This window comes from Charadrius vociferus, unplaced genomic scaffold (genome assembly GCF_000708025.1).
Source record: "Charadrius vociferus isolate BGI_N301 unplaced genomic scaffold, ASM70802v2 scaffold39, whole genome shotgun sequence".
Taxonomy (NCBI): domain Eukaryota; kingdom Metazoa; phylum Chordata; class Aves; order Charadriiformes; family Charadriidae; genus Charadrius; species Charadrius vociferus.
Genome location: NW_009650188.1, coordinates 4,508,422 through 4,530,071, shown reverse-complemented (window position 1 = coordinate 4,530,071; position 21,650 = coordinate 4,508,422). Strand labels below are relative to the sequence as shown.

The 21,650-nt window shown below is 40.1% G+C and overlaps 1 protein-coding gene across 1 annotated transcript in view; it reads left to right on the top strand.

Moving 5' to 3' along the window:
- The window catches only part of XPR1 (xenotropic and polytropic retrovirus receptor 1), a 102,937-nt gene that overhangs the window by 265 nt on the left and 81,022 nt on the right, over nt 1-21,650 (top strand). The window lies entirely within an intron of this gene.

Genomic DNA, 21,650 nt, shown 5'->3' with positions numbered 1-21,650 from the left:
GACACATTCGTGCTACTTTTCTGTCCTCAGTCCTCCTAAATTGGTAAACTTAATATACTGATGGGCAAATGCCTGGCCTTTCACAGCCTGCATGCTATTTTTGATTGTTAGAACTCTTTGTCCTCTGTCATTAGGACAATAAATGTCTTTGTATAGTTAGGGACTTCAACAGCTGGATTCCTCTTGCTTATAAGGGCATTCACTGGTGGAAGTACTTTCTTCATCGCTTGAGAATAGACCTTTGTTTTCCTGTGACAGTTAGCCAGTTCAGGAGATAATTGTGCTAGTGAGATACTGGTTCCTGGTTTATTACTGGTGATTTGAACTGGAAGAGTCTCATCCTTTCGTTCCGTGTCCTCTCTGAATGCTGTGCTACCTCTCGTATGTGGACATGAGTATATTTTCTTGTTTACATGTGTTTATTGCCACTGAGTTTTCTAGCTTATTTTATTACAGCATTTGGTTTTAAGATCACTGCATTGTGAATAGTTTGTTTAATTAAGTGATAATCTCTGCAAAATTTCTCAATAGAGCCCTTTATCTTTCTTCTTCCTTTTGTTGTCTTTGAAGTACTGAATAGTTTCTGCCTTTCTGTTGCTTCACTCCCTACTTTCTTGCCCTTCATGTGGATTTCAAACTGTTTTTTAACCTCTTTACCTTTATTATTTTCACTTTGATTGCAGTGCAATGTTAATTTCACTAACCTCTTCGAATGCGGCTCTGAGCTTCTTTATTGCGTATTTGTAGAATAGAAGAAAAACTGCTGCTTCTAGTGTAGTTAGTCGGCTAACATGAATAATGCTAGTCACTATTAATGTTAACTTATTAACTACTTTCTTTGTGTTGATTGAAATTGGGAAATGAGGTATGACATAGTTAAAGTAATGTGGAATATTATTTTTTTTTATTTAACTCTACCCGCTCTTTGATTAGGATTTTAAAACAAAAACTGCAATAATTAATAGACGAAGCATGTGTGCGAGGTGGGGCAATCTCTCCTTATACTTTTCAGAGGGGCAATCTAAGCTGTAAACTTTATTGAAGCAATGTTCAGACATGTATAGTCTTTAGATTTAACCTGACACTTAGTTGTTCACTTGACTCAGCCTGCTAATTTTGTTAAATCAATCACCCTTTTCTCTAAAGTGCAGGTCCTAGAACTAGATTTCTAAAGGTTATGGTCTAGCATCATCTAAAATACATGGGTTATCTTTGGAAAACTGGGGAAAACTTGCCAGGATTATGCTGGCAAAAGAGGAAAGTCTTGCTTTCTTTTTTTGACTGGCAAAATTTCTTAAAAAACACCCAGAAACCTCTCTCCCCAACAGTGCAACTTAATAATTTTGTTGAATAATCCAGCATTAGTTTTATGGAAGACTGGAGCATTTACAAGACTGTCTTTTCTTTCTTCCATCCATCAGTTTATTATTGACAGTGGAAGCAAATGGTGTCTGTGCCAATAAAATTTTGTAGTCTAATGTTTGAATGTGACTTACTGGGTTTTGCTTGTCATACCTAGAATTTCAAGGTGGGCTTGGAGTTGCTAGCCATAAAACTCCAAAGTGTTATAATTCAGCATTTTGCTTTCATTTTTTCAGTGCTTGTGGTATACTGATGTTCTGTAATGTGCCGTGATGTTTGTGTGTAAATGTATTTGGCAAAGGAAGAGAAGGTGAAGAATAAAATGCTACCATACTATATTTATGCTCTTTTAAATGTTAAAAGAATTTTAACTGTGCTTCTGCCTACTTTGATGCTTTCAAAACCTCAACATAAGGGAAATAATGACTTAAGACATTTTTTGGGGGATCGGGTCTCTACCTCTGTACTGTAGAGAATAAAGTAATCCAAACTGTTTTGAACCACTCGTATTTAACTCTGTCTTGCCTGACCCACCTTTCAGTAGAGAGCAGCTATGCTAATTCCTTCACTGTTTGTTCATTAAGTGACTGTGCATGGTGGTTGGTTATTTTTAAAGTTTGTTTTCAGTGTGTTCTTTTCCTCTCTTTTTCTCTCTACTTAGAGACTGTTTTGCTTTTTAATCTCTGGGTTCCTCTCTGAAAATGGTGTGTGGCTCATGATGGGGCCAAGCTATTTGGGCTGGAGTGACAGCTGTCTGTACGGGCCGGTCTGAGCCACTGAATTCTTCTGCCATTGTCCATAGGAGTGCAGAGGTGACAGAGGGAAGGCAGATGTCTTTCCATGAGCTGCAGCTTTAGGAAAGGCTTGTACTGGAAATGGAACAAGACCAGGTATTCCGCCATCCCTGTTGCTTACTTCCTTCTCCTTTAAGGCCTTCTGCCTTTGTTTATAGAAGCTTTAGGCCAGAGTTAGTGTGTGAGTGCATACAAACTGTGCCCAAAACACTGCTCTAGTCCCTATCAGAGGAGATGGAGCAAGTTCCTTGAACTTTGCGGGGGGGATGTCGCAGCTATTTTCAGGGGCTGGCTGTTGGCCTGTGTGTTTTCAGTTTAACATGGATTTTGTGATGGATACTTCCGTGTTATTTTTAGCTTAGCAGAGAAACTATAGGAGTGTGCTACTGAAACTCAGCTTCCCAGTATGAGCCTAATGTAATCTCACTTTAGACTGGTCTAACTAAAATCCATTTTCTGATTGATCTAGTTGATCACAGACACACTGTAGACATGCACAGTTGGTTCTAATTTACCTTATGTGTATCGTGAAACTAATCTTCAGTTAATACATTGGACTGTGAAGAAAAGGGAGTTCTGTATACCAAAGCCAAGGCTATTCCTAGTTCTTACTCTGCTCGACTGGATGTGTAATTCAGGACTTGAGAATGAGTTTCTTAGATTTCTGCTGCAGGATGCTTACTATGTCGGTTGGTAAAATTTGTATACATACAGAAATGCTTTGTACTGCTTAGTAGTATGCTGGAAGCATTTTGGAAACTCTTTAAAACAAACAAAAAAGTGCTACCCAACCAAGGCATGTTGTAAGTAATAGGCAAGGCAGGTAATAGGTGAACCATCCATCATTAATACCTTTCATTGGGTTTGTATTTAGGAATCTCCTGTTTGTGGTTGGGATGTGAGTAAACAAAGCTAACTTCAGAATGACTCTTAAGCTCTGCAACTGATGGTCCTAGTGCTACTTTAGTGGACAGAGTGTTGCTGGTAAGAGGATTTTGGGTCTAAATTGTGCAATTTTTACTATGCTTATTATCTACTTATGTGGTGATCCTTCTCATTGTGCTACATTGAATCATACCTATGTCTAACTGCTTTTTCCTATTTTCAGGTAATAAACACAGACTCTGATGTTAACCAAAAACCCTGTAGATGTGAATAAGCAAAACCTGTCAAGGTGGTATGATAGGAGGAGATTGCTTATAGCTGTCCCCTGACACTATTGCAAAGTGCTGTGGCTCCCTGTTTTTCATGAGAATTATACCAGACTCAATGCATGTCTATTTTGGCAGTTGCTAGCTGTACACATAGATTTCTTTAATCTGTTCAAAGATACACTTTTTGCCCATCTGTCTGCTTTGTAACGACAGTTTTCTATATGCCAGTGTTATTCCTCCAGATGCTTATCATCTTTTTACAAGGCTTTCCCCAATGAAACTTGCACCATCTTTCCACCTGAGCAACGTCTGTACAAAATTAGTGTTTAGTCTGTTAATTCAATCTCATACACATCACTGGAAAAAGTATCAAATGATGCTTGATTCCCAGCTGTATGATGGCACTTGCTTGACTTTCAGGAGAATTCTTTGATGCGTGTTTGCTTTGTTAGCTGTTTGTTACGTGCTGCTTACTGTTACTGGAGCAGTCTGGATGAAATGATGCTGCCATGATGTTATTCTCAGCTTCAGAGCCCTCGTGGCACGGCAGGAGGGCCTGCATGCAAGCGTACCAGGTCTGTGTGAGCAGGTACCCTTTCACTACCTTGAGCTACCTTTAGGAAGAAGCTGTGACAATTTAGAGGTGAAAATCTAGTGTAGCACTTGTTATCTCCGAGGCAGAATGTGCAGTATTGTAAAAGCATGAAATACTGACCTCACCATGAGCATGTTGATTTTTTTTTTTCTTTTGTGTTCCTTGTTTCTCCCACTGTTTCCTGATCCACTCGTCACCTAAGTAAAACAGGTTACTGGACCACTGTTGCTGGGAGTCCTCCCGATTATTCCACTTGGTGAGCAGATGTGTCGGTATCTCCCCAAGCTCCTTACGATGCGGCTCTTCTCAGCTGCAGTGGAGATGAAAGTGTGGCTGTAAATTATTCATTCTGATTATCTGCTTGAATGGACAGGGCCCACTCTAAATATTATTTCCTAGAATATTTGTCTTTCAGATATTGAAATTTAACCTCCCTTTAATACTTGTGTAAACAAACGTTGTTGTAATATCAAATGGTACAAGAGCGTTCTATTGTATCCTCTTATTACGGAGATTACTTGTTCTGCTTAAACCCAATCCTGCAGCAGCACCTTTTGAACAAGGATCACTTCTGGTTGAAGGGCTCTGTGGGGCTGGAATGGTGTAACAGCCTAGGAGTGGGGAGTATAGATGCTTTAAGATGGAACTCAACCCAAAAATTAATAGATGATGTTAAAATAACACTTGATTTGTAGGGGAAAAGCTTTAGTGGTAATGGAGATCCTCTGCTGGTACTTGTAATCTGTATGGACACCTATTTACTTGCGCTAGGTTAGAGAAGCATGAGGTACAAGTTTAGGACATCCTGAGAGTGCAAGTACTGGCAGCGTGTCCTGTGTGGTTACACTCTTGTTTCTGCTTTCATTTGTAATACACTTCCCATGTTAACGGATAGCTACAAATCTTTAGTTTGGATTTCTTACTGTTACTAAGTAAATAAAATAGTATTCTTCAGGGTGATAAGTAATCGTAGTGTGTAAGCAGGGTGTGGGAAATCGCATTCTTTTTTTCCAAAGGAAGTTATGAGGCTGACAATTTTTGTTTGTTATATGCAGACATGCTTTGTAGGATTGATCAAAGGGTTATGAATTGTCTGTATATATACAGATGTCTTCCTTTTATTTCAAAATAAACATTTATTTCCAATTGCATAAGCTTACTTGTAGCAGGTTGGGGTTTTGTTTACATGCGAATGCTTAGGCTTAAGGGAGCCTTCAGCAGAACTGCTTCACATCAACTACCACGAAGCAGCCACAAGCAGATTAATGCTCTGTCTTTATTTCTCTTTGTTGTTGCATATCCATAAAGAACATTGGTATCGGTGTCCTTCTGGAGGATGCATGTGACTGAAGGCTGGTGTCCTACACCCCAGATGCTGGTCCTCGATTCTGTACAGAGTGTAATTCAGTCTGGAGGCCTCTGTATTTATAACTAGTGTGTAAACTCAAAAAAAACCCAAAAACAAACAATCCCATGACAGTCCTCTTCTCAGTTGGAGACCTGATGCCAGGTACTGGACTAGCTCTAGTAAAATAGGTTATTGGGCCTGTTGAAAACATTTGCTTCCAGAGTATGCAAACGGTGGACAGGAGGAGAAGCTGGCTGCATACCAGCGTTTATAAGAAGGAGGTGATGTTTGATTTCTCTTACCCTAGGGCAATAGAATTTGAAAGGTAAACAGCGCATATGGTTGGAGTAGGGTGCAGAGAACAGCTGGATGACCAACAAAATATTTGGAGCACAGATGCTCATATGAAAATTATTACAGTGTACCTTGTTCTCATGTAAAGGTAACTTCTGCTCTCAAAAGCCATACAGTGTTCACAGTAAGTCAGCATTGAGACCAACCATGGTGCTTGCTTTGTACCAACACTTACCACTTTCTGTTCGTTCAGAGAAATGCAGACCCACCTACGCTGTTGATATAGTGACTTCCTGAGAGGTATTGAGGACCAAGTGATTGAATTCTGCTTAACCATTAACTAGTGTACGTGGGTGTGGAAAAAAGGTCAGGTAAGGTACAGAGCTAGAATGATTGAGAGTAACTTGTTGACAGTGCAGACAACTGGACAGTATAAGTTCTGATTTTATTACTGTCTTATAGACCACAAGTTCTCGAGTTGTGGCATTGGAGTATGTTCAGAGCTGTCTTGGCAGCAGGGAGCAGCCCTCGCTGCTGCCCCTAGGAGCTGGTGTGCTCAGGGTCCTGGCCTGTGTGCAGGCGCTGGTTCCTGTGGGTCACAAGTTCGTTTGTATTTTTGCACCAGGCTGTGAACCCTTTCAGTTGTTAGAAACCACTTGCTCCAGAAAGTCCGTGGGATAGTACTCCTGGTCCTCTCTGGGCTGGTGTGGGACCGTGCAGGGTAACAAAGAAGGTTGTGGTGAGACGTGGGTGAGCAGGATTGTGTAGATTACTGTTTCTTTCTGAAGGAAATTTGTGGCTGTGGTTGGTGGAAACACTGGACTTCTTCACACTTTCCATTTGCCCCCTGGCCAGTTCCTGGGCTTCATCTATGTGCAGAAGCTGAGAAGCTTGTGTTGTTGCAGAGCAAGCCTTTTTTCCTTTTCCTCTGTCTTTCTGATGTGTTCTGGGTAGCTTCTTCAGCAGCTCAGAGAGGTTTGAGGCATTCACATTGGGTGAAGAACTTGAGTCCTAAGTGTACCAAACAGTATAGGTTCAAGGCTGCTTCTGGGATTAGGTCAAGCAGTTAATTGCTTTGTAATTTTGTTTGGTACACTTTTTTTCTTTACTTAAGCATCCTTCGGTATTGAGTACCAAGAGCCATTAAACCTGGGATAATCGAAGAGCTGTATGTAGCTCAGGAGGTAATAGTGAAAGCTGGACCTGGTAGTGAAGGCCAGCCCATATGAAAGGGCTGCACCTACAGGCAGGTTTCTTTTGTGAGTCTGCAAACTGCTTATCAGTCCCGCTGCAGAAGGGCTAGAGATGATTCCTTGATGATGAATGGAGGGTAACAGCAACATCAGAAATGCTCAACCGTGCCTTTTTTTTTTTCCCTTCCTACATTTGCTTTCCAGTAATTTAAAAATGCCAATCTGTTACCTTTTTAGTGGTTAGATGAATTAACAGTACTTGTAATTTAACGGATATGTGCCAGGTTTCATGTTAGTGGTCAAAACTTGAGGGTTGGAAAATAGAAAAAGATTCGCAGAGCTGGAAGATTGACAGACAGTCGTGCCTTCAATGAAGCACTCCTGAGACAACGGCGAAACATCAGACAGCGTTTTGGCTGTAGACATGAAGCACGGCACGTGTACATACAAGAGGACAGTATTTATTGCTCTGTTTCAAAAAAAAGACTGCACTAGACATCTTAACAGCAAGATTTAGTGTGTGTGTAGGAGGCAGCCTTTGGAGTCATCCCTTTGGAGTTGTATTTGCAATAGGTGACTTGAATTATTAGACAATTAAGATTTTGGATGAGACTATAGCTACTTGGTGAATAATGCAGTATGAATTAAATGTGATTGGTTTCTCTCTCTTTAAAAATGCATGCTGTGGGCAAGGGAATGAGCAGAATGTCCCTGGAAGGAAATCTCATTCTTCTACATCAGAGCTGCTTGTAAGATGCCTTAGAAAAATGGCCAACCCGCTGATACCCCATGGAGTCCTGATGTCTCTGTGTGATGCAGTGGAGGAGCAAAGGCTGTCCTTGGGCACCCTCCCGCTAGAGCGGTCCTTGCAGTTGTGTTACCTTAATCTGCTGTAAGGCCACACCGTGCAGTCAGTGGCTATCGCAGTAATGTTCTCTGAACGTGAGAAGGTCTGTCTCTTTGATAAAGTAATTTTAAAATTAGCAAGGATATGGTGAAAAGTCAACCCACTCCTGGTCATGTTTCTTTTTCCCAATTCCTGAAGTAAAAATAAGCTAGTTGCTTATTTCACGTGTTTTGTTTACGGTGTATCTGTAGCCTTGCAGCTTGACCCCTTTTTAGTAAAAGTAGATAATGAATTCACTTTAAAAAGTAATTGTGCTTTTTATAAATACATAATCTTTAGCTTTAGTTACAGTGTAAAACTGCAAAATTACACCATCTTAATTTGCAAAGCCACAGTTCACAAAAATTGAGTTAAAAATTATTTTATTCCATTTATTTTATGGTCATTTAGTTAATAAATATATTTTAGATTGTTTTATGCTACTTTTTGACTGTGCCCACCCTTTTCGCCTGACGTGGTACAGCCTAGATGTAAAAGCCTGATCCTATGGTTTTGTTCCCCTGTGAAGTGAGAAGGGGTGTAGCTTCAAGAAAACTGCGAAGAATTATAAAGAATCTTTTACTAACGTGTGGTATGACGAGAATACCAAAAGCTCCTTAGTTGTGAGACAGCAGCACTACGAGTTGTGTATACTCGGCTAAAAATCGCAGAGAAAACTGTACAAAAATCCACAGATCTACTTTTTAAAGTAGTTATTGCTCTCTCCAGGAGGGTGACTGGCATTGCGGCGGGCACAGAGTGCCACTGGGGCGAGCACACCCCAGCCGGCCCCTTTGCGGGCGCTGGCTCTTGGCGTTGTGCACTCAGCAGCTCAACTTCCCCTTCTGCGGAGGGGGAAGCCTTGTTTATCTCCTAGGAGATGGAAAACCAATTTCTACTTCCTGATGAGAAGCTGACAGGCTATTTGACTTAACAGGAGAGGCAGGCGATGTGATTGGGAAGAGGGAAATTGCATGCCGTAACATACTAATATAAATGCAATTTATTTTGCATGTGCTATATAGCTCCAGGCACACATTTTTGGGGTGTGTGAGAATTCTTTGCATGCTGAAATGTAAGCAGTAAATAGCAAAAAGAGGCAAATTTGGCATCCGGGCTGTGTTTATAATCTTGCTTTTATTTTTACTGTAATTGCCTAGCATGCTCTTATAAATGCTCCTAATGTATTTGTGGGGCAAAGTGCAGAGAAGCTGAAAAGATCGGCAGGAGTGAGCTGTTAACTCGGGATCTGTCTTGTCCCACAGCTGCAGACTTGTTCTGACATGTGGCCAAGGCTGCTATTCTGGTACTGCCTTTGCTGGTGTCTCTCCAAGAGGACAGCTCTGCTGAGCTCCTCGCTTCTCCTGAGACGGAGCAGTTCAGTACCAACTAACCTGTCTACTTGTCAGTCCCATGATGCGTCAGCTATAGGGAAAAATGGGCATCATTGGTCTAACCCCCCATTCTTCATTCTCATTGTTTCCTATTCTAGCTGATTGATCATTTAGATGAGTTTGTTGTGAGTATCTGTGTATTTTTAATGCTGTGTGTCAGGGGACCAGCAGCAGTTGAAGAGTGTGGTTGCTGATCTGTGAACCCAGGTATGCTTTTTAAAGGCAGCTCCCTTACGAGCACAGCTGTAGGAATGAGTCACAGTCAATGCAGTAAAATGGGGTAATGATGAGCAGGATTGGCTGATGTACCTCTAAGGTAAGTTCTATAAATAGGTTAATGGAATTTGGTTTGTATTTCAATGTTTTGGTATGACTTTGTCTTCCCTAATCAGAAGTAGCAATTAGAAAGCAAAGAAATAAATTATCTGAGAGCGTGATATGACATTCCATGTTACTTTATAGTCTTTCGTATATTCCAACTGGTCCTTGAGCTCTGCAGCAGTCCACGGCAAAGGTTCAGTTTCTCCCATGCCCAACCACAGGAGAACGCACTTCTCCATTAGAAGCCTGGGTCAATGCTTGGATCTGCTTGGACCTTGGTGACCACAGGTGCAGGAAAACATTTCTGGGAAGTGTTGTGTCCTTTTGAAGCCTTTAAGAGATTACAGTTCACTGTAATCTAGAGAAAAGAAGGCTTCCCAAAGAGCAGAAAGGAAAGAGAAAAATCAGAATACCTTTTGCTCATCTGTGATCAAACTGGACTACCACCAGCAGTCACAAGCGGTAATTGTGTATATAGAGGCTGCATTTGTGGGTTTCAGGTGCTGTAGGTGATGCTCTTAACACACAACATCCATTTGTGGTGTAGATTTGATTAGTAGGATGTCGATAAGACTTGTTTATTAAAACTTCACGTTTCACAGGGTAAGTTGGTAAGATATGAGTTGTGAATGAAATTTTGAGCAGTTGGAGGCAGAGAGGTTAAAGACAGGATGCCGAGCTTGTAGAGTTTGCCACGCTTCTTCAGCCCCATCTGCTGTAATTATCCTGGCTGTAAGGTGACTGCTGTTTCTGATGAGTGCTTCAGATCCTGCAAAAATACCCCATATCAGGTGTGAGTTTTAGCGATACATCAGCAACGGGGATCCCGCCACAGCTTTAGTACTGTTTGCTTCAGCAGATGTCTTCTTTGTGGTGAAGCCTCAGGAAGTGAAGGACCAAGAAGGTAAACAGGTTCATCTGTCCGCACGCAACCTGCAAGGAGCTGGGTCAGGGCTCGGCCCCCGACTCTCGGAGGGGCTGCAGTGCTGAGCCGAGCTTACCAGGCTGCTTTTGGCTCCTGGCTCGTGTTTCTGTGAACATGTGGACACTGTTCTTCACCAGCTGGTGTCTTTGGCTCTGCTGTTGGCTGCACCCATGCCTTCTTACAGTGGAAGATTAGTTTGCTGCTGTTGGTGTTTAATAGGACTTCGAGCTCGAGTCTCAAAGGCTCCAAAGGTACTGACAAAAGAGCTTTCAAATCCGCCCCTCCAGTTTTAGAAAGCCAAATGCAGCTCAGCTAGAATTGATCTGTACCAATTTCCCTTTCAGTTTCTTCTGCTTTCAGCCAGCTCCTACAGATTCAGTTTCGGCTTTTGTTCTCAGCTGACTGAGCTGGGTTGATGTGGCCGCATGCTAATGCAGCGTTCTAGATGGAGCAGATGTGCACCCGCTTGTTTTCCGGCTGAGGAGAAATTCAGCTTTGGAAGGTGCGTGATCCGGGCTTGGACTTGCCTAAGCACAAATACGAGTAATGAATTAGTCATCAGACATGGAATTCTTTTCCCTGGGGACACAGAGCGGGAGGCTGGTACAGCCCAGCTGTCAGTCAGGAATTGCTGATGCAGGAGCTCTTGCCAGCTGAGAAGGTTCCCCCCACCCCTGCTAATATAGTAAGGCTCGGTTTCCAAATCCTTTAGCTTGGTATTTCAGTTGTGACATGAGTGCTTTATAGCATGTGCGTAAAGGCTTTGGTCTCTTTACCTAACTTACATAAAAATGTTAACTGTCCATTTTGAAACCAAAGGCAGCAGACCTTAATTGTGGCAACTCTGCAGTCTCCTATGTGTGAGCCAATTTTACTGAATCCTACTTATGTGGTAAGCAGGGTATGCCAGAGGGGTTTGCCATCCACCATCCATTTCGGGAGTGATTTCATGGTTATTGAGGTATATGGGTGATAATGGGGTGAGTTTGGGAAGAGATGTTTCTGCTCCATCACATTCTTACCACCTTGGCTGCAATTCTCATTTTATTTTGTTTTTTTCCTCTCTTGTTAGTGTTCAACTGTAGCATGTGGCTTATTGTGGCTGGTCTCATGTATGATAATTATTTTTTGAGACGTTTGGAAGCTTTACTTGTCAAATAAGGAAGAGAAATTATGGCATTGTGTGCTCTTTTGTACATAACTAGATCAATGTCAGATTTTCACTTATGTGCACCGTTTTCCTCTTTAGAGTGAGTAAAAGAGGCTAGTGTCATTATTCTTTTCCTGCCTTATGAATTTCCCCCATCATAACGTCCACCTGTGCTGATCGTTTGGAGAGTTGCTGTTATGGCTTTTAGCCAGCTTGTCAATTTTTCTGTTACCTTTGCTGGACAAACACCATGTGCAGTAGCAGATAAATGAGTGATTCTTTGCTGTAGTGAGGGGAAGTGGCACAAGAACCTCAACAGTTGATACTGTGGGTTTTTGAATGGTTTATTTTTTTTTTTTTTTTAAATGCTGAATACAATGCCAAAGCCTTCCAAATATTAGCTTCCAGTTTGCCTTAACTTTCTGGTACCCAAAGGGCTTGATTTTTATTAACTCCTACGTTGAATTGTGCTGGAAGTGCAAAATTAAAGCATTGCAGGGGAATTTATTCTGAATATTGCAAGAAGTTGGGATTTACGTGAAACTGCACTTCATACTTGCACTCTTTTCTCTGAATATTTTGCAGTTACTTCAGCAAGATCATGTTGGAGTTTGAAAATGGTCTTTTTGTCAAAGCGTAGTCTGCAGAATGGAAGTGTTCAGTTTCTGGTGCTGTAATGTTGCTGTATAGTCCCTTCATACCAATTACAGGAGATCCCACTTGACATATTCTAAACTGAAAAAAAAATAGAGAAGGGGAAGAAGCTTAGACGTAGTGTTAAATACTAGAACTTCCTTGAGTTCTCTTGCAAATACCCATCAGACCTTACACTCTTCACAGGGTTCTGCTGTTGTGAGATTTTTAAACAGGGGAAATAACCCCCAAACCTCTCAGAGTATTAACTGGTGTCAGAACAGGTTTTCATCTTTTCGTAGTAGCTTGGAACTGTAACCCAAAGAGGTAGTATTATTTAAATTAATTTTTTTTTCGGATGACAATGTTTGGCTCTAATGGAATGAACAAAACTGCCATTGTGAGTTCTTTTCCCATTCTTATGTTTACTTTATCCAGCCCTTTGGCGAGACTAAGCCCATATGTCTTGGACTACTTGAGAACTGGTGTTTTGTCATTCTCTGTTTTTCAATTTTAAGTTTATTTACAGAAATTAGCAAAAATGAGGAAGTACTTGAAGTACTCTGCCTCGTTGCTTGAGTGTTGTTGTGTACGGTCAGAATTGGCGACTTCTCTAGTTAAAGTGTTGTGAGTCTTATTTGTGGATTCAGATTTGCTTTGGGTCATTGTTTGGTCATGCTGTTCTGTTTTTAATCTTTCAAGACTTACGTTGATGAGATTTTTTTTTTTAATACGAAATCCTGCTTCTGTTTTTTCAGTTAGAAGTCAGTTCTGCTGTGTCGGAAGTGAGTGCAGCTGCTTTGCACTTGCAGCTTCTGGATTACGTAGCACTAATTCTTTCTGTTTTGCATAATGTAGCAATGATCTTCATTGGAAAGTTAATTTATTTAGATCTTGAGTTTTCCATGTTGGAGGGTGACAAGAGCTTATTTGAACTGAAAACAAAGGCTCAAATGGCTATTTGAAACCTAAACAAAGCAGGGAGCATGGCCTTTGAGAGTGATTGCACTGTTTTTTATCCGGTGCCTCTCTTGCACTCCACGCTTGGTGGAATTATTTGTTGATGAAGAGGAAGGTTCTTAGTTTGATTGCAAAGACCCTGGCTGTTTCTGAGAGGAGGCAGAAGAGAGGAGGCAGCGTCCGCTCTCTGGTTGCATAGTCCTGTGGTGCACCGCGTCTTCCCACCGGCCTACATCTCCTGTGCTTTCCTTCAGTGTGTCGGAGACAAATTATCTGTTCCGATCCTAATAAAAAGTGTACATATATTTATTTACAAGTATTCTTGATCTTTAATTAAGGAATCCGGCTCTGTTACTTGCTTCTTGGTGCTCACTTTCAGGCTGGGGAGTCTGCGAGAAGATGACTGCCTGCAGAATTGGACTGCTCCGCGCATCTGTCTGTTTAAAACAAGCAGTTTTGCAGCTGATCAAAGCGGGAGGATTATGCTGCTGCCACGGAACTAAACTGGCGAGGGGGGATAAATGGCAGCTCTGAAGCAGGCCTACCTGAACTGACAGGCTCTTTGTTGTTGACAGGATAATGTGAATAATTTGTTTTTGGTTTTGTTCTTTTTTTTTTTTTTTTTTTTTAATAGAGGTGTTGTTCGTTCTGTTGGAGGATTTACTCTTCCATTTCAAAGCCCAAACGACTGGGTTACTTTCAACAGAGAGCTGTATTGCGTATAGTTTCATATGCAGTGCAAAGTTTATCTTCACCTAGCTGTAAGAAATATAGGGCGTGCTCTGTGGGTGTTGGTTTTCAGAACAATTTTCTTATAAAGAAAAGAGGGATTTTGTTTTGCACACATGTATTAATAATCTGAATGTAAAAACTGCATGGAGACTGTTATGTCTGTCTTATTAAGCAGTATATTTATCTCAGAAATGGGGAAGTATATGAAACTAGCAACATGTTATGGATTACAGTTGCCCTTTGCTATAGGTAGAGAGTCGGGTTATGTCTTTTCTGCCCATATGTTTCTGGTTTTATAATTTACCAGATATTCTCACCTAAATGGCATTTATTTAGGTAGCTATATTCAAAGCCAATCTTCTTGCTTTCTCTCTAATACTCCTTTTTATTCATCCAAAGTGCATCCGTATGTATAGTGAGTATTTGTTATCAGCCAATATAATCTTCTTAATGTAAAAAGAAATAGCTTTTAGAGCAAATATTTTTTTTCTCACATGTTCTGCACTTAAGCACTTTTACTTGTGGTTGGTTTTTTTTTTTTACAATTAATCTATGGATATAAATTTAAAATTATTTGCAAAACCCTAATTTTCCTAGGTTGAATTGAAACTCATGGAAGTCTTGAAGTTTCTGTGACCTGTTAATAATAAAATAAATAAATGAATAGCACAAACTTTGATCTAGTAGTTTAGGAATTCTATCTGCTGAAAATGGTGGGTGTCCCTGTCCAGAAAGCCAGTTGAAGAACTAACCCGGCTGCTACTAGCTGTGGCCTCTTCTTTGTGGACAGCGAGGTTTTTGTCTCATCCCTTTCATTGTTATTCTATTTCAAGTTAGAAAATGAGTAAAAAGTTGAAGACTTTCTGTGTTAAATCAAGAGTAGAAATACGTCAACGTGTCAACTACAATCTGTTTCCAGTTATTGCTTCTGTCAAATCGGTTGTATTCACAAAGTACAAGTAGCATTTGTGGTATAGGATCATTTTTAAAGGCAGATTTTGTTTAATAGCTTTCTCTTGTCACTTTATTTTTATTATAGCTTTCTCCTTACTGCATAGCGAGGAATTTTATGACTGAAATAGGAGTTGGTGTCTGATTCTTTGACAAGCTGATTTTGAGTCTGGCTGTAGCTTGCGTTTACAGACTACAATATTTCTTTTTTATTTTTTGGGTAGCTAATTTAGTGTCCGGTAACTGAAGATGCTTCTATATTCCGTAGAACTTTAGTGCAAGCATTTGAAATTGGATTTTGTGCAACTGCCGGGGAGTAGAGGAGGAAGAGGAAGAAGCAGAAAACTGTAGTTTGGTTTCTGGGCAAGGTCGGAGTTCCTGCAGAAGGCATGGCGCTTGGCAAGGGGAAAAAACAAGGTTATTGGTGTTGAGCTGTCTCACTCCTTGTGTTCATTAAATCTTGTAAAGCTGTTGGAACCATGACTGTCTTATAGATGAAAATCAGGTAACATGCGTAAGCTCAGAGCTTTTACTGCTCTCCAGTACATTGTTTATATATGACATTGTTTTCCTTTTAGAATTGTTAAAATGGCTCTGCCAGATTACCTTAAAGGTATCTCAACTTATCTCCTAAGCGAAAGTCTCGCTCATATCTGAGAATAAGGTCTGTCCTGCCTTGCCTCTGAGGTTAAGTTAGCTACTTTGGTGTATGGGCTGTTTCTTGTATCTTTCTTGTGGAATTTTATTAAGTGTTGTTGAAAGTCTGGATATGCCTCTGTAGTATTGAAAAATGCAGACTTTGTTGTGTGTCTAATTAGGCAGTTGTCATTCTTAGCCCATTGCCTGTAAGCGAAAGCTATCGAACGGGTACACCTATGCTGGTGTTTATTTTCTTAGAAACCATGAGCAGTGTAGAAAATGGATTGGGATTTTTTGCTGTGACTGAGAAGTGTGAAGAGATTTGCTGGTGCGTTCTGAGTGACTTGGAGGTTGTTCTTTTTTAACTTTGTTTTTGCTTCATGATCATCTTCTGTGGCGCTTGATCAGTTAAGCCACTGGTGTTTTCTGTGTTCCTTGAGCTACTGTCTTGCAAGCTTTCTTCTTTGTGTTGTGGTTTGGGTTTTTTTTTACCCCCCCTGAAATCATCCTTTCAGTGTAGCAATTGAAACAATTTTATTTGTGAGCATTGTATGCTAATCATGAGAGTAACTGTTCCAGTTGTGAAAAGAACCTCTTAAATAGTAGCCAGATCGCACCTCGTTCCATGATCCACTGCTTTAGCTGGTTTTGGTGTCAAAATTTACTTATACTGAACTTCATTTTAAGCTTCCCGAGCAGTTGGTGCTGGCAGAGACCAAGGACCTGATAGTCGGCTTATCAGAGGTAGCAAGAGGGAGTTTTGTCCTCTTGCTGCTTTGTGCTCTTCATCGCCTGTTGCCAGAGGTGTGAGGCCTCTAGGTTTTGCATCTTCTGCTCTGCTGTGGGTCCAGTGGAATTTCATACACTTCGCTGTGTATTAGGATTTCAATTTTGTATATTTAACTTGTCTAAGGGTCCACTTTACATATTTAAAGCATTTTGGGGGAGAGGTAGTATTTGTTTGATTTGGACTCCATGGTGTAGCTTTAATCAGCAGCATGGCATTAAGAACTTTAGCTGAGTACAAGCTTGAGGATGGAAAAAAGTCTTTCTGGCTTTTCTCTCTCTGTGTATGTCAGAGCTTTCCCTGGTGATGCTGGTACTTCATTTGCATATCTTGAAAGCGATTTCTTGTAGTAAGTAAATTTATCCTGTGGAAGAAATTTTAATCATCTAGATTATTATTTTTTTCTTCATTACTCCCCCGTACCCAGTTGGAAATTCATGAAATCTGGTAGAGGTTCCAAGACCCTTAAGGACTTACAATATTGAAACAATTCATTAACTGTTCTAATTACGTGACTTCTAGGGCATGCCTGTGTGCTTCAGGGCAAATAGGTATAATGACAAATACACAATACCTGGCCTAAATGAAGGCTTCTCCTTAAATGCTTCTGGACAGTTGGTGTGACTGTTAAGAATTTTAGCAACCCCAAAATGCAAAATATAATGATTAGTCAGATGATAATACATGGCCACTACACATGGGTGTCTTTATTTGGCAGCTACTTACTTGAAATGCTGAAAAACTTCCCACAGGAATTTCTCCCAAGGGTTAATGGAGGATTTGGTTTGTTGCAGTTCTGAGTGCTCCTTGCTCTTGTTAAAATCAATAGAGACAGTTTTTAAGAAACTTCTTTTTTTTTTTTTTTTTTATAGCTACAAAGGCAAAAATCTTTTCTCTGTGAAGCAAACAGAAGTAAACAGATCTATATATTCCTGTGATTGATGTGGGCTGATACAAGCTGCTTTTGAAATTCAAACTGCAGGCAGCTTCTGACATCTATATTGCAGGTAGCTTCTCTGAGGTGGACTTGTAGATAAGGCTGTTGTGTAGGCTTCTCGCAACATTTAATGTCGGAAAGCTGGGCTAAGATGCGTTAATTTTATTACTGTAAGTAAATCGAAGCAGTGATAAAAGGAGATGGTAATTTGTGAAAGTGTATTTTAAAGAGCAGTAGATCTGAGTCTTTCCATTTTAACTTCAGATTCTGTTCAGGAGGGGTAAAATGTCATTACCTGAAACCAAGAATAACCAAAATTTAATTTCCTCACAGTAGAAAAGAAGCTCTTAGTCTAAGGAAAGCCATAATGTCAGGAGCAGAGAAACCAATTTCTTGGGAGAAGTTGTATCTGATGGTTTGTCTTGTTGGTAATCATGTCAGAGTTAAGCTGCTCATTGCTATTTCTAAGCAGCAATGGAGTAAACTTCTGTTAGACTTGTGTGGTAAAGGGCTTTCACCCATGCTTTGTCGTGGAGTGTGGAAAGAAAGGCACACTGGCACTTTAAAGTTTGTTTAGCTACACTAAAACTCCATTTTGGCATATGTTATTAATTTGCTGTAGTATCAAACGTCTTTTGAAAATGCTTGTTGGAAGGTTTCCTTTTGAGTCCAAGTGAGCAGGGAAAAGTTACATTGTTGATACATCTGTAAGCTGAAAATAAACCTAAAATTGAACCGAAAAATAACTTTCTGTTGCTCTGTCTGGAAGGGATCATTTGGACTCTTGGGTGGTACCTATAGAGTTAGCAGAACTGGCCCCATTGAAACTGCAAATAACATCTGAGGTCTAAACCCTGCACCACCATCACCCCATGCTAGTGGTTTGGGGGTTTTTGTTGCCTTTTTTTTTTTTCCTCTTGCCACCCTGGAATAGGGAAGTCCCCAGTGATATTTCTCACAAATGTGGAGTGCTCTTAGGAAAAATGGGGCTGTTTGAGCTGTAGGATTCCAGAGTGAGCCATGTGTTGTTGAGGTTTAGTAACCACAGGATACTTGAAAGGAACAATACAGAGAGGTATGTGGAAGACAGCACACATTCTCCAGTTGCAGGCAAGAACTGTTTTTCTTGCATTTCCTTTAGAGAAACAATCAGGCTCGTTAAGATGATTAATTAATGCAGTTTTCTGCCATTAATCTTTATGAACACCAATATATATAGCATGCAGTAAAATCCATTAACATGCCATGACCCTGTGCTAATTGTTAAACTCTGCTCTTCTTTGAACAGCTTAGTACTGCGATAGATGCACATAGATTACAGTGGGGTAAGAATGGCTCCCTCACAAATGAAAATATTTAATTTGAGAAAACAGATAATAATGCTAGCTCTCTTCCTCTTCAGTTGTTGATTAACTTAAGTGGAGCAGAGTATGTCATTAATGGTATTAAAAGTTATTAAATAGGAGTGAGGAAGACATGATATGAGAAGGGAGGAAAATCTGCATCATCAGGTACAACCCTGGCCCCGTGTCAGGTTGATCCATAAGAGAACTCATTTAAAGCTTGTTTAAACTATTTATCATACAGTTCACTGGCTTCAGAAAATGAAGATGATGGAAAAACGAGCACAGCCAAGGTTTCAGATAAACCATGGGTTTCATGTGACATTGATTTGAGTGACTGCAGTACAATGGAAATAAGTGCCCAGCTAGACTTGCTAACTTCAGGGAGTCTTTCAAAAGCTACTAAGAGCTACATACAAAGAAATTTTACAAAACCTTTTGGTTTTGTACTGTTTTACAGTAATAATGTGAATACTTACTTGGAGTAAAAACATGGTGTACCTAAAGAGATAGGTATTATTCCAGAAGTTCAGGTACTAAGATGAAAGGTTAAGATGATTGCAGTGACTAAAACATTGATGGGAGGCTATGCTCATCTCCAGAGTGATGGATAAAATCCCATGCAGCTATGTTTAGAAGAGTATGTGATTATCTTCATGTTCCCAATTGTATCAAAAGTGGTTATTTACATCTTGTAAATTGATGTTTCTTGTTTAAATCTGCAGGGTATTCTTGATGCTGTTCTTCAGTTGATTGTAGAAACTAGTTGGAGGAGAAAGATTTATGGCTACAATTTACTTATAATTTCAATGTGTTTTCATTTCAGTCAATCGAGACAAAGAGGTTGACCTCCTCTTATAAGAAAAGCATGCGAACTCAGTTCAACAAACCAACCAAACCAAAAATTCCCACCAAACCCAAAACCTCAATGTTTTAACATGTCTGTTTTAGACAAAACAATATGAATTGTAGAGAAATGAACTTTTTAAAATCATGTACTATGGGAAGACTTTCTGTTTTTTAAGCAGATGCTATTTAGAGTATGCAGTAGTGGTAAATTCTTAGGATAACAGCAAAGCCCTGAGTTACTTCAAAACTCAGTAAATCTCTCCTTGAAGTACTGCTGGTGCCATATGTACTGTAAGTGTCTGGATCACGTTGCTGGACATCCATGAGGATGGAGATCTACTCTTGCCGTGGCGGGAAGCCTGATGCCATGATACAATACTGTGTTTGAATCTGTCTGATGTTCCTTTGAATGCTTTTGGTCTCTCTAACTTTCAGAAAACTTTTTTGAAACTTCTTCAAAAAGCTCCAGCTTCAATGGATATTGGATGTTGTTTGCCCAATGCAAGCCATCTGTTATCTGTTTTGGCAGCCTTCACTTAGTAGCATTCAAAGAAAAAAAAATACGCTTCCCTCAGTGCTATGGTTTTTTTTGCTTTACCTTCTTCAAACAAGTTAATTTTGTGGTGTTCATCCATTTGCCCAAGTTTCTTATCTCTTCAATCCAGGCTTGAGAAATCACTTGAAGACCTAGTATTTGGGGATTTGGAAGGGAGAGGTTTGGGGGTAGGAAGTAGTGTTATCAGAGTTACTGGTTACTTTTGCATTTCTTCAGTTAATCTTCATTTGAATGATGAAACTGCCTAAAACTATATTCATTTCAACTGGCTGAATTGTGGAAATTGATTTTTGTGCTGTCGCAAATGATGGCATTCTTATGCCACTTGAATCTGGTTGGAAGAGTCAGTACTTGTGATGGTGATGTAGGATATTAGCAGGTCTAATGGTTCTATTCTTTGGACCTCTGCAGCTGTGACTAGGCTTATTTGGTCACAGTTTCACCCTGTGCTGGTATTTCTCAACTCCTAGTGTGCATGTGTATAGTAAAGAATACTCTTAGGAGAATAACTTCCTGGTGAGACCCCCACCCCAGAACATGCTACTTAGTTGTAGGAGGATACTGCATGTTCATAATATCTGCTGCAGTTGTATTTTTGCTTTTTTTTAACTAGAATTTAGCCACTCACAGCTGTGACAATAGCATGAAAGTCTCATGCTGCTATCAATGCACAAGTAATTTTTTTACTGCCTGTAAATAGGTGCCGTCCATGGTGGGGGACGGCGTCGCTTATGCCAAGTCTTGGCTGCATTAAACTGCTTTAATCTTGTACATTGACTTATCCTTCACTACATCCATCACAGGTGTTTGTTCAGAACTTTTAGACTGTTTAATACTGTAGGCATGGAAGAATGGCTAGTTCCAGGGTTCCCTTTCACTGGTTTCTGTAACCCTTGGCTTTTAGGCAATCTGATTAAAATAAGTAGTCAGGTGGAAAGCAAGCTGATCTCCCTGGTGTTCCACCTGCGTGATATCAGTGAGTGTGGGCCAACAATGAGGAGATTTTTGTCTTATGACCACACTTGCAGCCAAAGTGAGTTATTTGAAACGAGTAAGAAATGTTACCATTGAGAAGAGGATGGCAGGTCTTTTAACTTAAGCTATTTTCAGATTGGCATGAAACAATTGAGGTTTCTATCGGTGTTGTGGGCAGTTTTGGCAAAAGCCCTCTGAAGGTGCTAAGCTTCTGTTGTGCATTTGCAAACAACTTGAACTGCTTACTTGTCTTGTAACTTGAGAGGGGGGGAAAAGTTGAGTAGATGGCAGCCTGAAAGGTTTTGTGCGAAGTTAAAAAATTTATTTGGCTTCTGTAAAAGCGTTATTTGAGGCATGCACAGACACTTTTTTGGTCTAGAAAAATGTGGGATTTTTCTCCACTCTGCACAATTGCAACTGAAGGGACTTTGTGCTTTGAAAACATGGCTTATATTAGCAACAGAGCATAAGAATCTCTGTAACTTTCTGAAAGTTTGAATCGTGAGAATTTTCTGGGATAAAAGAGTAAAATTGTTCATTTTCTACTAGCAATTGGACCATATTTCACTGAAAAATGAGTTTAAAAAAAAAAAAAACTAAACCAAAACAAACCTGATACCTTCCAAAACCAAACCTGATACCTTCCAATAGGCTGCCTGAAATTTTAGTAACCTTCTCTTATTCCTAGGTTATTTTTTTATAGGTTGCAGGGAAAAAGAAATCAAGGATAAATTGAACAGCACTCCACATACTTTTTTGGTGTCTTAGTTCCAGCACTTAAACTTAGAATTGAGGTTAAAGGAAGAATTCGGTTTGTTTTTAGATGTGGACCATATGTGCTACTGTCTCTAAAAAAAATGAGTGAAGCTAAT